This window comes from Gossypium hirsutum, chromosome A07, assembly GCF_007990345.1.
Source record: "Gossypium hirsutum isolate 1008001.06 chromosome A07, Gossypium_hirsutum_v2.1, whole genome shotgun sequence".
Classification (NCBI taxonomy): domain Eukaryota; kingdom Viridiplantae; phylum Streptophyta; class Magnoliopsida; order Malvales; family Malvaceae; genus Gossypium; species Gossypium hirsutum.
The window spans coordinates 18306811-18320820 of NC_053430.1; positions in this window are offsets into that span (position 1 = coordinate 18306811).

A 14010-nucleotide genomic window follows, 5' to 3' on the forward strand; every position below is an offset into this window, starting at 1 on the left:
TGAGTATTGGAAATACTCAGTGGTATTATCATAATTCAAATTATAACAAGAATAAAATATCATAACATACATAGATAAGTAGCAAATCATACATACAAATCATATATATAAATTCATACCAAACTATCATATTTCCATTATATCATTTCCAATGATAGATCCAATAAATCATCAATGAGATTTCAAATAACTCATGAACCATTGATTCATCTCTCAACTACATATAATTATTCGATTCACATTTCAAATATAAACACTTCATAAACCTTTGGTTCATGCCTTCAATCTCTTTACAAATTTCATCTCACATTCCATCTTACAATATCACTTTCTCATTTTATTCGATAGCTCAATTAATCATATTCATTTGATTTTATTATTTCACTTATTTTCCCCTATTAACATGACTCGGACTTTGGCGGATACACGGATCCAACCAAACACACAAGAATGGCGACCAACATCTCATCGGATAGTTCGAAGCAAATAAGTGATGACCAACGTCTCATCAGCTAAGCCGAAGCAAAGTGGCGACCAACGCCTCCTCGAATCTATCCGAAGCAATAATGACACACCAAGTGTCTCATCGACTCGAAGTCGAAGTATCCCTGAACCTTTCCAATCCTATAGCATGCCAACTATATCCACTAAGCCCGACTAGTTAATAGGGTATCAGATTACTTCCTCTATTTCAGTCAATTCACATCAATTGCACTTTGACCACATTTTCTCACATATTTCTCAATTCAAATTTATATGCATACCAACATTACTTAATTCAATCATACAATTCAATTTCACATACATATATTTATTCATTAAATAAATCTAATTCACATTCAACTTAAATATCAATATTTACCTCACATTCAAATTCCATACACATATATTAAAATTAAACATTTAATAAGAAATAACTTGAATTATGATAATACAAACCGATATTTTTCTCGAGCTATTCTTCGATCACTTTTCTTTTCCCTTCGTATTCAACGTCCCGGTTTCCTTATTTGCTACGAAAATTTAAGTAGAATTAATTAATAACACACATATTTTATATAAAATAATAACTTTTCATGCAACTTTTACCTAAATCCCAAATTTGTCCTAACCATTTTCATCTTCTTCCTTTTTACAATTCGCATCATTTTCTTATTCAATTTCCATCAAAACTTCAATATAACCATTAAATTTTTATCATTTTACCATAATTTCAAACTTCTTTCAATTTAGCCCGTATACTCAAAACTTATAGCCTAGTTTACAATTTAGTCCTCTAATCAATTCTAATCAACAATTCTATCAATTTGATCCCTAATTTCATCATTTATTCAACATAAACCCTACTCAAAAGTCTATCAACTTTCAATATTTCCATACAAATTCAAGATTACTTTACTCTAAGACTCCAAAAACATCAAAATCACAAAGAAAGGGACTTAATTGACTTACCAATTTAACTTCCAAGCTTTCAAACCCTAATTTTGCCTTTTTCTTTTCTTTTCTTCTTTCTTTCCCCAATTTTCGTGACTTTCTATGTAACTTTTCTATTCTATTATTTTTTATGATTTGTTTATTATTACTTTCATTTACTAAATTAATAATTAATAAAATATCTAATTAATACAAATAAAAATATTAAATGTGTATTCATACACACATGTACACATGTACTAATTCCACACCATGCATTTGTCATTATCTCAATTAATAGATAATAATAATAATAATAATAATAATAATAATAATAATAAGTAAATATATTTTACTTAATAAATAAGTAAATATATATATTATACATTTGTACTAATAATTTAAATACACATGTACTCATTCTCTAGCATACACATGTCACTAATTTGGTTTAATTATTAATTTAATCCTTTATCCCTTTCTCTATTCTATGATTAAGCTTTTATGCTCTACTCAATTTAGTCCTTTCTACTAATTACTTCTAATTAAAAAAATAAATTCACCTAATTAAAATTTAATTCAACCCATAACTAACTTCGTAAATATTTTTAATAAATATTTACGAACTCGTTTTCCTAAGACGGAGGCCCTAAATTCACTTTTCCGATGCCCATGAAATATGGGTCGTTACAATTTGGTTGTGATGGGTTTTACATTCCTTAGTGTTAGAATTGTCTTCACATCTTCACATTTCGATGATGTTGTTGCGTGAAGCACTTGGTTCTCATTTGGGTGTTTTTTCCGGAATTCAAAATTGCTTAATTTATTAGAGCTTTTCACACTTACTGTTTCAAGACAATAAGAGGTGTGTCCATTGCAATAGAGTGAGGGCATGACAGGGCTCTATGTATAATGGTGGCTTTTTCGCCTTAATGGTTGAACGCTAACATATGGATGAGGTTTTCGATTTTTCCTTCTGATTCAAACAAAGTTACTCTTTTCTCGAAATTGGATTTCAAGCCATTTGGGTTTTCTCAAGATTTCTGTTGTTTATTTTTAAATTTCATGGTTGTACATTGCTTGCAGGTGTAATTTAATTTGCTGGAATCGACTCTACCATCCAATTTACAATTTCTAAGAGGTATGTATATTTAATTTGCTAAATCTTTATTTGATGTCTCTCCATTGTATGTGTAGTTAAAATTCACAGTTCATAAATTAAGAAATAACATATAGAAAAAAGAATTCTTTTTTGTGCCAACAAGTCTATTGATTCTTTTCTAAGTTTGCTCAAAGTGAAATTCCTATATGACTATTGAATTTTAACTGTTAAATGCCATGTGCTTTGATCTTTAGGTGCACTATCTATTGAAAGAACTTGTAAGGAAGTTGATTTATTGAAACACACGATCTCAGGTTTTTATTTTTTCTATATTATATTGATTACGATTTATATATATTTACTGTTTGGAGTTAAATCTATTTGGACCAAATGATAGTAGTTAAATCTGTTTAGAGTTTTATTTTGCTAGTTGCTACTAATTTCTTAGTCAAGTTGCATGCAAAATGCTTATTTTACCTTACAAAATACTATGTATATAATATTTGTAACTAAAATTAATATTATATTTGTATCTAAAATTAATATTATATTATAAAATACTGTTTATACAATGTTTTTTTTTTTGAACAAAACTATTTATCCAATGTTTTGTCTCTTATTGTAGGGGACATTTTATATTATAGTTATTTCATTTCATTTTATATTATAAAATTAAATTTCACCTACTCCTGCAATTATTCCAAATATTTCAATCTTATCAATAGCAACATTTAATTAAAATTAGGTTTCCTGAATGTACATAATCATAATATTTAAAGTTTTCATTAACTCATAGGTTGGTTTCATTTAGTTCATCTTAAAATATTATTATAGTGATTGATTATAATAAAACTTATGCACGTGTCACGATCATGTTCTTTTATTATTAATTTAATATATTATTTTCAATAATATAAAATATTTATATATTTTTAAAATACTTTAATTTTATATTTTAAATAATTATTTTTTACTTTTATTTAGGCTTAATGCTCATTTTGGTTCTTGGACTATATTTGATCTTTTTATTTTGATTTTTTTTGTCTCTATTTGATACTTAAATTATTATTATATTACCTGCTTAAACTCAACTTTTATAAAAGTTTTAAAAAATCAATTAGTATTGTTTAATTTAAAATATGTCACGTGACATCTGTAACCATTTAAATTGAAACACGTAATATTCATGTTTATTGAAATATTTCAAAAATATAAAATTAATTTTAAAACGTTAAGATATTTTTTTAAATACCATCGACTTTGGCCAGCATTGATTATCGTTGCAAAAATTTTATTTTGAATTTTTTAATATACTTTTTTTTAAAAATTTAAATTCTTCTATAGAAATTATTTTTTTTTACAAGTTTTTAAAAAATATTTCAGTTTTTCTAGATTTTTTTTTTCAATTTTCCAAAGTTAAATCTTTTTCAATTTTTTAAATATGGGTCTATCATTTTGAATTCTTAGAATGCTTGATATATTTTTGGTGTTTTGCAAATAAAATAAAATTTATTACATATTTTTAGAATATATATATATTTTAAAAATTTTGAAGCTTTTCTTGTAATTTTTTTTAAATTTAACTATTTGTTTCTATTTTTATAAATATTTGAAGTTTTTATATATTATTTTGACTTTTCAAAATTTACATTTATATATTTTTAAAATTTTAAAAAAATAAATATACATTTATTTGAATTATTTATATGTTATATTTTAATTTTTTAATTAATATAATTTACATAATATAAAAAATAAAAAGAAAGTGATGTGATTCATTTTAATAGCTTCATGTGCTAATTTTTTTTCCTAACCATATGAATTAAAATATATAATGAAATGATAGTTTAAGTATTAAAAAAATTAAAATAAAATAAATATTAAAATAAAAGAAGTGTTATTATTTGTGTAAAAAAATAAATTTAATTCACAAATATATATATTCAAAACATATTATAACCAAAACACAAATATATATCTAAATTCATAACTTACATAATTTAAATAAATTTAATTTAATCTAATAATTTCCTTAAAAGCATATAGTTTAAAGTTTAAATTTCATAACTTACATAATTTACATAATACATAAAAATATATCATATAATAACTTACATAACTCACACAACTTACATAACTTAATAACTTATATATATATATCATATAATAATTTACATAACTCACATAACTTACATAATACATAAATAGATGTCATATCATATCGTAACTTACATTACTTAATTATACTTATAAATAAACAACTTACTCGTGTAATTTATTGTCAAGTTTAGACTTAAAGAACTACGAAATGGATAGGAATTGGATGAAATTGTCAAGGGTAAGCAACGACTATCGAAAAGGAGTACAAACTTTTCTAAATTTTGCATTTCAAAATGCAAGCCAATATAATATGATTCTTTGCCCGTGTAAGAAGTGTGGCAACATCAATTGGCATTTTCGTGAAGTTGTTTATGAACATCTAATTGTTTATGTCTTTATTCGTGGGTATAAAAAATGGATTTTCCATGGAGAGTGTACACCTAGTAGAACCTCTTCAACGATTAATCCGGCTTATCCTTATAGTGCTTACCATCAGTCTGTTAGAGAAGATGACATGGAAGGTATGTTACAGGATGCATTTAATATGCGCAGCCATGGTTTGCAATCGTTTCCACCTGACTTTGTTGCATCTGATGATTGTAATCTTGGTGGAAATGCTTTTACCGAAACGGGAAGAAGTGTACCTGATGAAGAGCCAAATGAAGAAGCGGCAAAGTTCTACACGTTACTTAATGAAATGAATGAAGAATTTTATGAGGGATCAAAATTTTCAAAAATGTCTTTCTACATTCGTCTTTTTCACTTAAAATGTTTGAGAGGGTGGACCTGTAACGCCTTGAATTTGGGCCTAGAAGTATTGGGCCTTTAGTATGGGTCCGTAAGGAGGTTGTATATAAGCATTTAATTGTAAAAGGAAATGACACAATTAAATATCTGCTTTAGTGGTTAATGGCCCTGAGAAGTGTTGGAGAAATCTTGGGTTCAAACTTGGGCTTTAGCAAAAATTTTGGTAATAAGTGAATAAAATCCTAGGTGCTTGGATGAAGGCTTTTTAAATTATTGTGGTAAATAAATAACGCAAGGAAGCTTGTAGTCTAGTGGTTGTGCGTCATTAAGGTTACAAGGGAGCCTAAGTTCAAGTCTTGGCTCTTGCAATTTATTTTGGTTTTCCTTTTAAAAGAACCTAGACTCTAGCCTATAGAGCTTATATTTAATTGAGGATAAAATATGACACAGAAAGAGCCTGTGGTGGAGTGGCAAGGTGGCGTGTTGTGTAACTGTGAGGTCTAAGGTTCAAGTCTTGGGATGCGCAATGGAGTATTTATTTTGTTGTTTGAGCTACGTAGGAGGTGGAGTTGGACTGGAACTCTGTGGTTGAGGTGGTCATAAGAAAATAAGGAATTTTCCTAATGGTTGAAAGTAATCTCACATCGAGAAGCTAACATGGGAATTGGTGAGTGATTAAGACCCAATGCAGGATGTGCCAAGGTTGGTGATCGTGGACTTCGGCGCGTTCTCATAAATAGGTGTGTATTTATGCCCTTTTTTGTTAGAAATCGGCAAAAGTTGAAAGCCGCCACGAGCGTTCTCATGTGCTGAGGCTATTCTGGGCCCATGGGCCCGCTTGTGTAAATCTAACTGTTAAGTGGGAAGTATTTGGGCCTAATGGGCCATATGAATGAGTGGGCCTAGTAGGCCATATGCATGTATGTAGACTTGTTTGGGCTTTGAAAGGGGTATTGGGCTTAGTATCTGAAACTGCTTAAACGGACATAAAACTTAACTAATTAATCGCGACCGTGGACAAGCCATAAGGTTAAGGTGTGGCAATGGGTATATGCATGTCTAGGATTGGGTTTAGGGAGAGCTTGGTACTTAAGCGGTCTTAATGACTTACCTCCTCTTCTCTGGAATCTTACCTGGTGCATAGTATCTGTTCACTTTAGCCAACGAGGACTTGTTAACGGGCCAAGGTAAGTAATAAACCCATAATAAAAGAAATTACTAAAATATCCTCGATTTGTAAAATTACTAAAATACCCTCGATTTGTGAAATTACCGAAACACCCTCGATTTATAAAATTACTGAAATACCCCAATTTGTAAAATTACTGAAATACTCCCGAATTGTAAAATTATCAAAATACCCTCAATTGTAAAATTACTAAAATACCCTCGATTTGTAAAATTATCAAAATATCCCTGATTTGTAAAATTATCAAAACACCCTCGATTTGTAAACGATTTGTAAAATTACTGAAATACCCTCAATTTGTAAAATTACCGAAACACCCCCGATTTGTAAAATTATCGAAATACCCTTGTAGTGTAGAATTAACGAAATAAGCTTGTAGTGTAAAATGACTGACATACCCTTATAGGGTAAAATGACAATTTTACCCTTGAGGGTAAATGACCGACTTAGGCTTCGAATTTGACTGATTTGATTATGAATGTATGACTGCGTTTTAATTGATTTGACTGTGGTTGTATGACTGATATGCTCTTAATATATGTTTAAAAGACTGTTATTGAGTATGGTCATTCTGCATACATGTGTGATGATTGAGCATGACATACACGACATATTGCATGGGTTGGGAATTATGGAACGGAGGAAGTATATGAGGATTGCATGGTTGCTTGACGACCGTAGATCCACTAATGGCTATTAATCCTAATATTTGATTAGCAGCTTGCTGCAATAAAGGTAGTACCGCAACCGAGCTACCATTGATATGTATCGGATGGGTGGGTCGATATTTATATCCCCACATAATGTGTACCGAGGGACGGAGTTGGTGTGTAGCGGTTGGATTATTGGGGTGGGTTGCACAACATTGCATGTATGATATTATTGTGATATTATTGCGATGTTGGCTTCGGCCCAACTAAGGCTAAGATGGGCTAGGCCCAATTGATTCTGTTATGGGCTGTGACCCAAATGATATTGCAACGGGCTTTGGCCCACGTATGCTCTGAATTGGACTATACTGTTACTGTAATGGGCTCTAGCCCAGACTGATTCTGAATTTGTCTATTTACTGACTGTTACTCTAGTAAAGGGATTACACACTGAGTTTTCGTAAACTCACCCCGTTTATTAACTGTGCAGGTAATCCCCAGTATTAGGTGGATCAGAGTCGTAGAGGGACTCAGAGACGACCACACAACTGCACATGTTTTTCTATTTCGTTTATTTAGTTAAACACTTTGGTTTTTTATTTGGGTTGTATTAAGGCCTCTTTATTTTCTTAACTTTTTATTTGGGAAATTTATTTAGTATGCTTAATATCTGTTAGAAGTAGGGTACGGTTTTTCAAAAAAACAACTGGTTTTCAAAATATGACGTTTCCGCAACTGTTTAAAAGTAAGCTTCCGCAGCAAGAAAGGTTTTAAGGAAATTAACGTTTCATAAGTTTTTAAATGGCCAGAGGTTTTGAGTAGTAAGAAGGGTTTTCAATGAGAACATGGTTTTCGAAAAACACTTCAATGTGACACGCCAGATTCGGGCCTAACTTCTAGGCCAAGTTTGGGGTGTTACAGGACCTGAAACTCTTTGACAATGCTGTTAGATTTTTTGAGAGATATGTTTCCATTTGTAAAAATCCCTCACTCATGCAAAGATATGAAAAAATTGATTAAAGATTTAGGCCATGGGTACAACAAAATTCATAGTTGCCCAAATGACTGCATGTTGTATTGGGGTGATCAGAAAAACCAACAGTCTTGTCACGTTTGCGGTAAATCTCGTTGGATGAATAGAAATACAGAAGATGTGAATGAGGATGAATATGAGGCACAGTCAAGAAAGAAGCCAATAAAAATTTTGCGATATTTTCCGCTAATACCAAGGCTTTAAAAGCTTTTCATGTCATCAAAGACAGCTGAGCCTATGAAGTGGCATTATGATCAACGAATCGATGATGGATTATTAAGGTATTTTTCATATTCTTTAGCTTAGAAATCATTTGACAGTAAATTTCCAAGCTTTGCAAGCGATCCTCGGAGTGTAAGGCTTGGGCTAGCATCTGATGAATTTAATCCTTATAAAATCATGAGCACTTCGTATAGTACTTGGCCTATAATGCTTGTTCCTTACAATTTGCCTCCATGGCTTTGCATGACGCAATCTTCTTTTATCTTATCTATGATTATCCCTGGAGAGAAAGGTCCCGAAAATGATATTGATATTTATTTGCAGCCACTTATTGAAGAGTTAAAACAGTTATGGGCGGGTGTTGAGACATATGATGTATTGAGAAAGGAGAACTTTTATTTACGTACAGCTTTGTTGTGGACTATTAATGATTTCTTGGCTTATGCCAATTTATCTGGTTAGAGTACCAAAGAACGCTATGTTTGTCCTTATTGTGCTGCGTAAACATGTTCGAAGTGGTTATATAATGGGAAGAAGTTCTCTTATATGGGGCATCGTCGGTGGTTAGATGGAAATCATAGATTTAGATTTCAGAAGACTCTATTTGACAGTACTTAAGAGTTTAGAGAAGCTCCTAAGCAGACCATTGGATCTAAAATCTTGTTCATGTTGAAAGATATCAATTTCAGTTATCGGAAGATGAATCAACCACCTAACACACAAACAAAGGGAAGATCGAGGGATGAATCTGATGAAAAGGATGATCCTAATGAGGCAGACTTGTGGAAAAAAGAAGTATTTTTTTAGTTACCTTATTGGAAGCATCACATTTTACGACACAATCTTGATGTCATGCATATTGAGAAGAATATTTACGACAACATCGTTTGGACAATTTTGAATGTCGATGGAAAATCAAAAGGTAATCTTTATAGTCGACTTGATTTAGTTGACATGGGAATTCGGCGTGATCTTCATCCTCAAGTACTTTCGAATAGGAAATATCAGTTGCCGACTTCTATTTTTACAATGTCGAAGGAAGAGAAAGAAGTGTTTTGCATGGTATTGAAGGATATAAAGGTCCCAGATATGTATGCATCAAATATATCTCGATGTGTGAGTCTTAAAGACCGAAGACTATATTCCTTAAAATCATATGATTATCACATCTTGATGCAAGATTTACTGCCAGTTGCTTTATGGAGCTGTATGTCAAAAAAGGTGGCGTTCTATATAATTGAACTATCCAATATAATGAAAGCTATTTGTGGCAAAGTTTTGAATGTTGAGGAAAATCAAGCAGCTTTGACTTTATGCAATTTGGAGAAGATCTTTTCACCATCCTTCTTCACTATTATGGTGCACTTGCTAATCCATCTCCCTCGTAAAGCAATACTTGGTGGACCGGTTTTTTATCGATGGATGTATCCTATAGAAAGGTGCTAATTTATTTGTAAAGTATTCATTCATTCACCTCTATACCTTTAGTTACAACTTTTGATAATGTTGTATATTGTACTTAGGTTCCTATGTAAATTGAAGTCTTATTGTCATAATAAGCGTTATCCAAAAGGATCAATTGCTGAAGGTTACTTGGCAGAGAAGTGTATGACTTTCTGTTCTAGATTTTTAGAAGATGTTGAAACAAGACTGAATAGACCAAGTAGAAATGCTGGGCTCACTGATCATAACTTGGCTAAAACTTATTTATTTCAAAGTTATGGAGAACCAATCGGTAAAGTTGAAATTGTAGAATTAGATGATAGATCTTGGATACAAGCACATCGATATGTTCTTTTTCACCACGATTCAATTGAACCATTATGCAAGTAAGTTATAGAATTTGATAAATATTCATCTTTTTGATTTGTCTATCTTTTAAGCAATTAAACCTCTTTTTAACATAGTGAGGACAAACAAATCTTGAGATCTCATTCATGCTCCCGAAGATTACAACATCGAGAGGTTAATAAGTTATTCACAGAATTTTTTCATGAATGGTTAAGCCAAACGGTGTGCAACTGAAGTTAATAAGTTACACATAATCGTGATATTTTGTATCAAATAATAATGTTTTTTCATAACATTTATAATTACTCAATTTACTTTCGATTCAATAGGCTTGGAGTGGGAAGGACGTCAATGACGAAGTTAAATGGCTTTCCCAAGGTCCGAATAGAGTAGTAAAAAGAAATAGTGCCTTCCTCATCAATGGATTCAGATTTCATACAAAACATCGCGAGAGATTGAAGAGAACTCAAAATTGTGGAATTGTTGTTAATTCTTCAATTACAAGTTATGCTAGTGCTAGGGATAGTAATCCTGTTGAGGGAAATGTAGAGTATTACGGACTTCTTACTGACATTATTGAGTTGGATTACTATGGCAAATGGAAAGTTCTCTTATTTCGATGTGATTGGGCTGATGTTAATACTGCTCGTGGAATTAAAAAAGATCAATCTGGTTTTACAATGGTGAATTTCTCTCCCTTGATTCACATTGGACAACAATTGATAGACGAGTCGTATGTATTTTCTTCTCAAGTGAAAGAAGTTTTTTATTCGAAAGATTACGTTGTACTTGGAAACACACCTAGAGACTTGTTTGACATAGGCAATGGAAGTAGAGATGACATCGTCGAAAGATAAAAAACTTTGCCTTTTCCAGAACAAAACTTAAATGAAAATATCTCTAGTACTAGTACACAATTTCAATGGGTTCGCCAGGATGTGGATGAAGATATTTACGAATTATGATAGTAAGATTTTACGATTTTTGAATTATATATAATATTATAATTTAAATCTTAGTCTTGTTAAATATTTCAACTATTTTATATGTACTATTATTGTTGTAATTAGTTACTAAAATTTCAATTATTTTATGTGTATTGCAAAAAAATGCCTAGAAGAAGATTACGAGATCTAAGTATTGTTCAGAATACTCCAAATTCGGAAGAAACAAATAGTGAACAACAGACTGATATTGGATCTTCAAATGTTCCAAAAACACCTAATGAGCCTGCAGAAAATCAAAGTAATGTTAAATTTAATTTACATGCGTGTTGACTTTTATTATTGATTTCTTTTTCAAATTCTTATATTATAATATACCATTTTTCAGCTGAAAGTTGTCGGACTCACAGAGGTCGAGGATGTATGCTACTTAAAGATTTATACGAGTTAAATCTTGTCGAGCGTGTTAAAGTATCTAAAAACAATCTTGATCAGCCTGTTGGATCAGAAGCTCGACTTTTGGCAGGATATTTGGGCATTATAGCACGAAATGCCAATATGTTGCCTATCAACTACGAATTATTGCATCAAATGCCTGATAGTAACAAAAATCAAGCTCTCGATAATATTAAGGTAACAAAACATGGATGTAATTTATAATACTTTGGTTTAAGTTTCATTTATATTTACTTTCTAAACTTGTGTTTCTTTAAGATAGATTTGCTTTAGAGGTCTCGGATACTTATATCAATAAGGCATTGGGAAAAAAATGGAAAGACCATAAAAGCACTTTAAAAAAAAGTATTTTAAAAAAGATATAAGCCTCGAAGAGAAATTGCGAAATGTCCCCCCGGGAATACTGAGGTACCAATGGGAAGATGCGGTTAGATTATAGAATTCAAAGAAAGAAGAGGTATTACGTACTTCCAAACTTTTATAATTATTTTGGTTTATAGTATTTACTATATACGTAATAATAATTTCATAATGTAGGATCGTGAACGAGTTGGAACAAGCAGCAGGCAAAAATAAAAATTCACGCACATAGCAAGGTCAAAAAGTTTTGCTTGTGTAGCTGAGGCCGAGGTATTTTGAATTTATTTATTGTGTCAAATATTAATTAATTTCTATTAAATAATATTTTTACTACTATATTGTAGGAACTCTCATCTGGTCAAAAAGTTGGACGCCTTCAGCTTTTTGACATTACACATAGGAAGAAAGGTGGATCTCCAATGACTTTTGAAGCTGGAGAAATTATGTATTTACTTAATAAAATTTGATTTATTTTAAATATTTATAATGTTTAATTATAATGGTTTAATTCGTCGTTAGTAGTTTTAAATAATGTTAAGTTATGTTGCATTTGTTTTTATTATATATTTCGTTTCTAACTCTTTGATTGATTTATTAGGAGAAACTAAAGGATAAAAAGGCAGATTATGAGGCGATTGCTTCGAGTGATAGTTCTGTTAATCTTGAAGACATTGATAACAGAATTATTACTGAAGTTTTGGGTCCTGAAAGGTATGGTCGGATTCAATTTCAAGGATTTGGTGTTAACCTAACCCAATATTTTGGATCCAGCTCGTAGCAATACATGCCTTTGGGGAGTCAAGCTCAAGCTGAAGTTCAGAGGTTAAGAGACCAGATGGCTCAGATGCAAACGAGCACAGTTGAGCAAATTGCTCAACTTAAAGCGGAGGCAGCATCGAGAGAAGCAAAGGTTCAAAGAAAATATGAAAAGTTTCAACTATAACTTAAAGATGAGGCAGGAGCGAGGGAAGCAGAGCAAAACAGAAAATACAACGAACTCTAGCAACAGCTTCAAAATATGATAAAGATGTTTCAACAGTCACAGAATCCACCATTTTAGATGTTTATTTTCTTATTGTAAGAATGTTTTAACAATATAACTTTTAACATTACTGTAAGAATATTTTGTTATTTCATTTATTAATTTAGATAATATATCTTTCGTTAGATTTTTGAAGTATCATTTAGATTTGCTGTTATTGGTTGGATTTTGATGTTACAGGAAGGATTGTATATTAATGAAAATAGGAATTAGAAATCTGCTAAAATTAGTGGCGTTTTTTAGAAAAGCGCCAGTAAAGGTCACTTTCTTTAGCGGCTTTTTTGAGAAAAGCGCCGGTAAAGGTCATGTTCTTTAGCGGCGTTTGTATGAAAAGTGCCGCTAAAGGTCACGTTCTTTAGCGGCGTTTTTGAGAAAAGTGCCGCTAAAGGTCATGTTCTTTAGCGGCGTTTGTATGAAAACTGCCGCTAAAGGTTACCCTCTTTAACAGTGTTTTTGAGAAAAGCACCACTAAATTCACGTTCTTTAACGACGCTTTCTCAAAAACGCCGCTAAATGTCATGTTCTTTAGCGGCATTTTTTTTACATAAACACCGCAAAATGTTAGTGGCGTTTTTTGCGGCGCTTTTAGTATAAGCGCCAAAGGCCCAACAAAACGCCGCTAAAAACCTGTTTTGCTGTAGTGCATCCACGATTAATTCTTCAAGTAATTGGCACATTTTTTTTCTGGAAAAGGATTTTCTTTCTTTATTCGTTTTATTCCTTGTATAATTTCATATTTTTTTCAAGATTTTAAAAATCCTAGATAAACCCCAATTTCCCTTTTGGCTCTTGAGAATGCTAACTTGAAGTTGGGTTTTCATGTGGTTAAGGTGGATTTTTAAAAACCCTAGATAAACCCCAGTTTTCCTTTTGGCTATTGAGAGTGTTGATTTTAAGTTGGGTTTTCATGTGCTTAGGTTCTTTTATACTATTTTGTTTTAGAAATATGGAAAAAATGAGG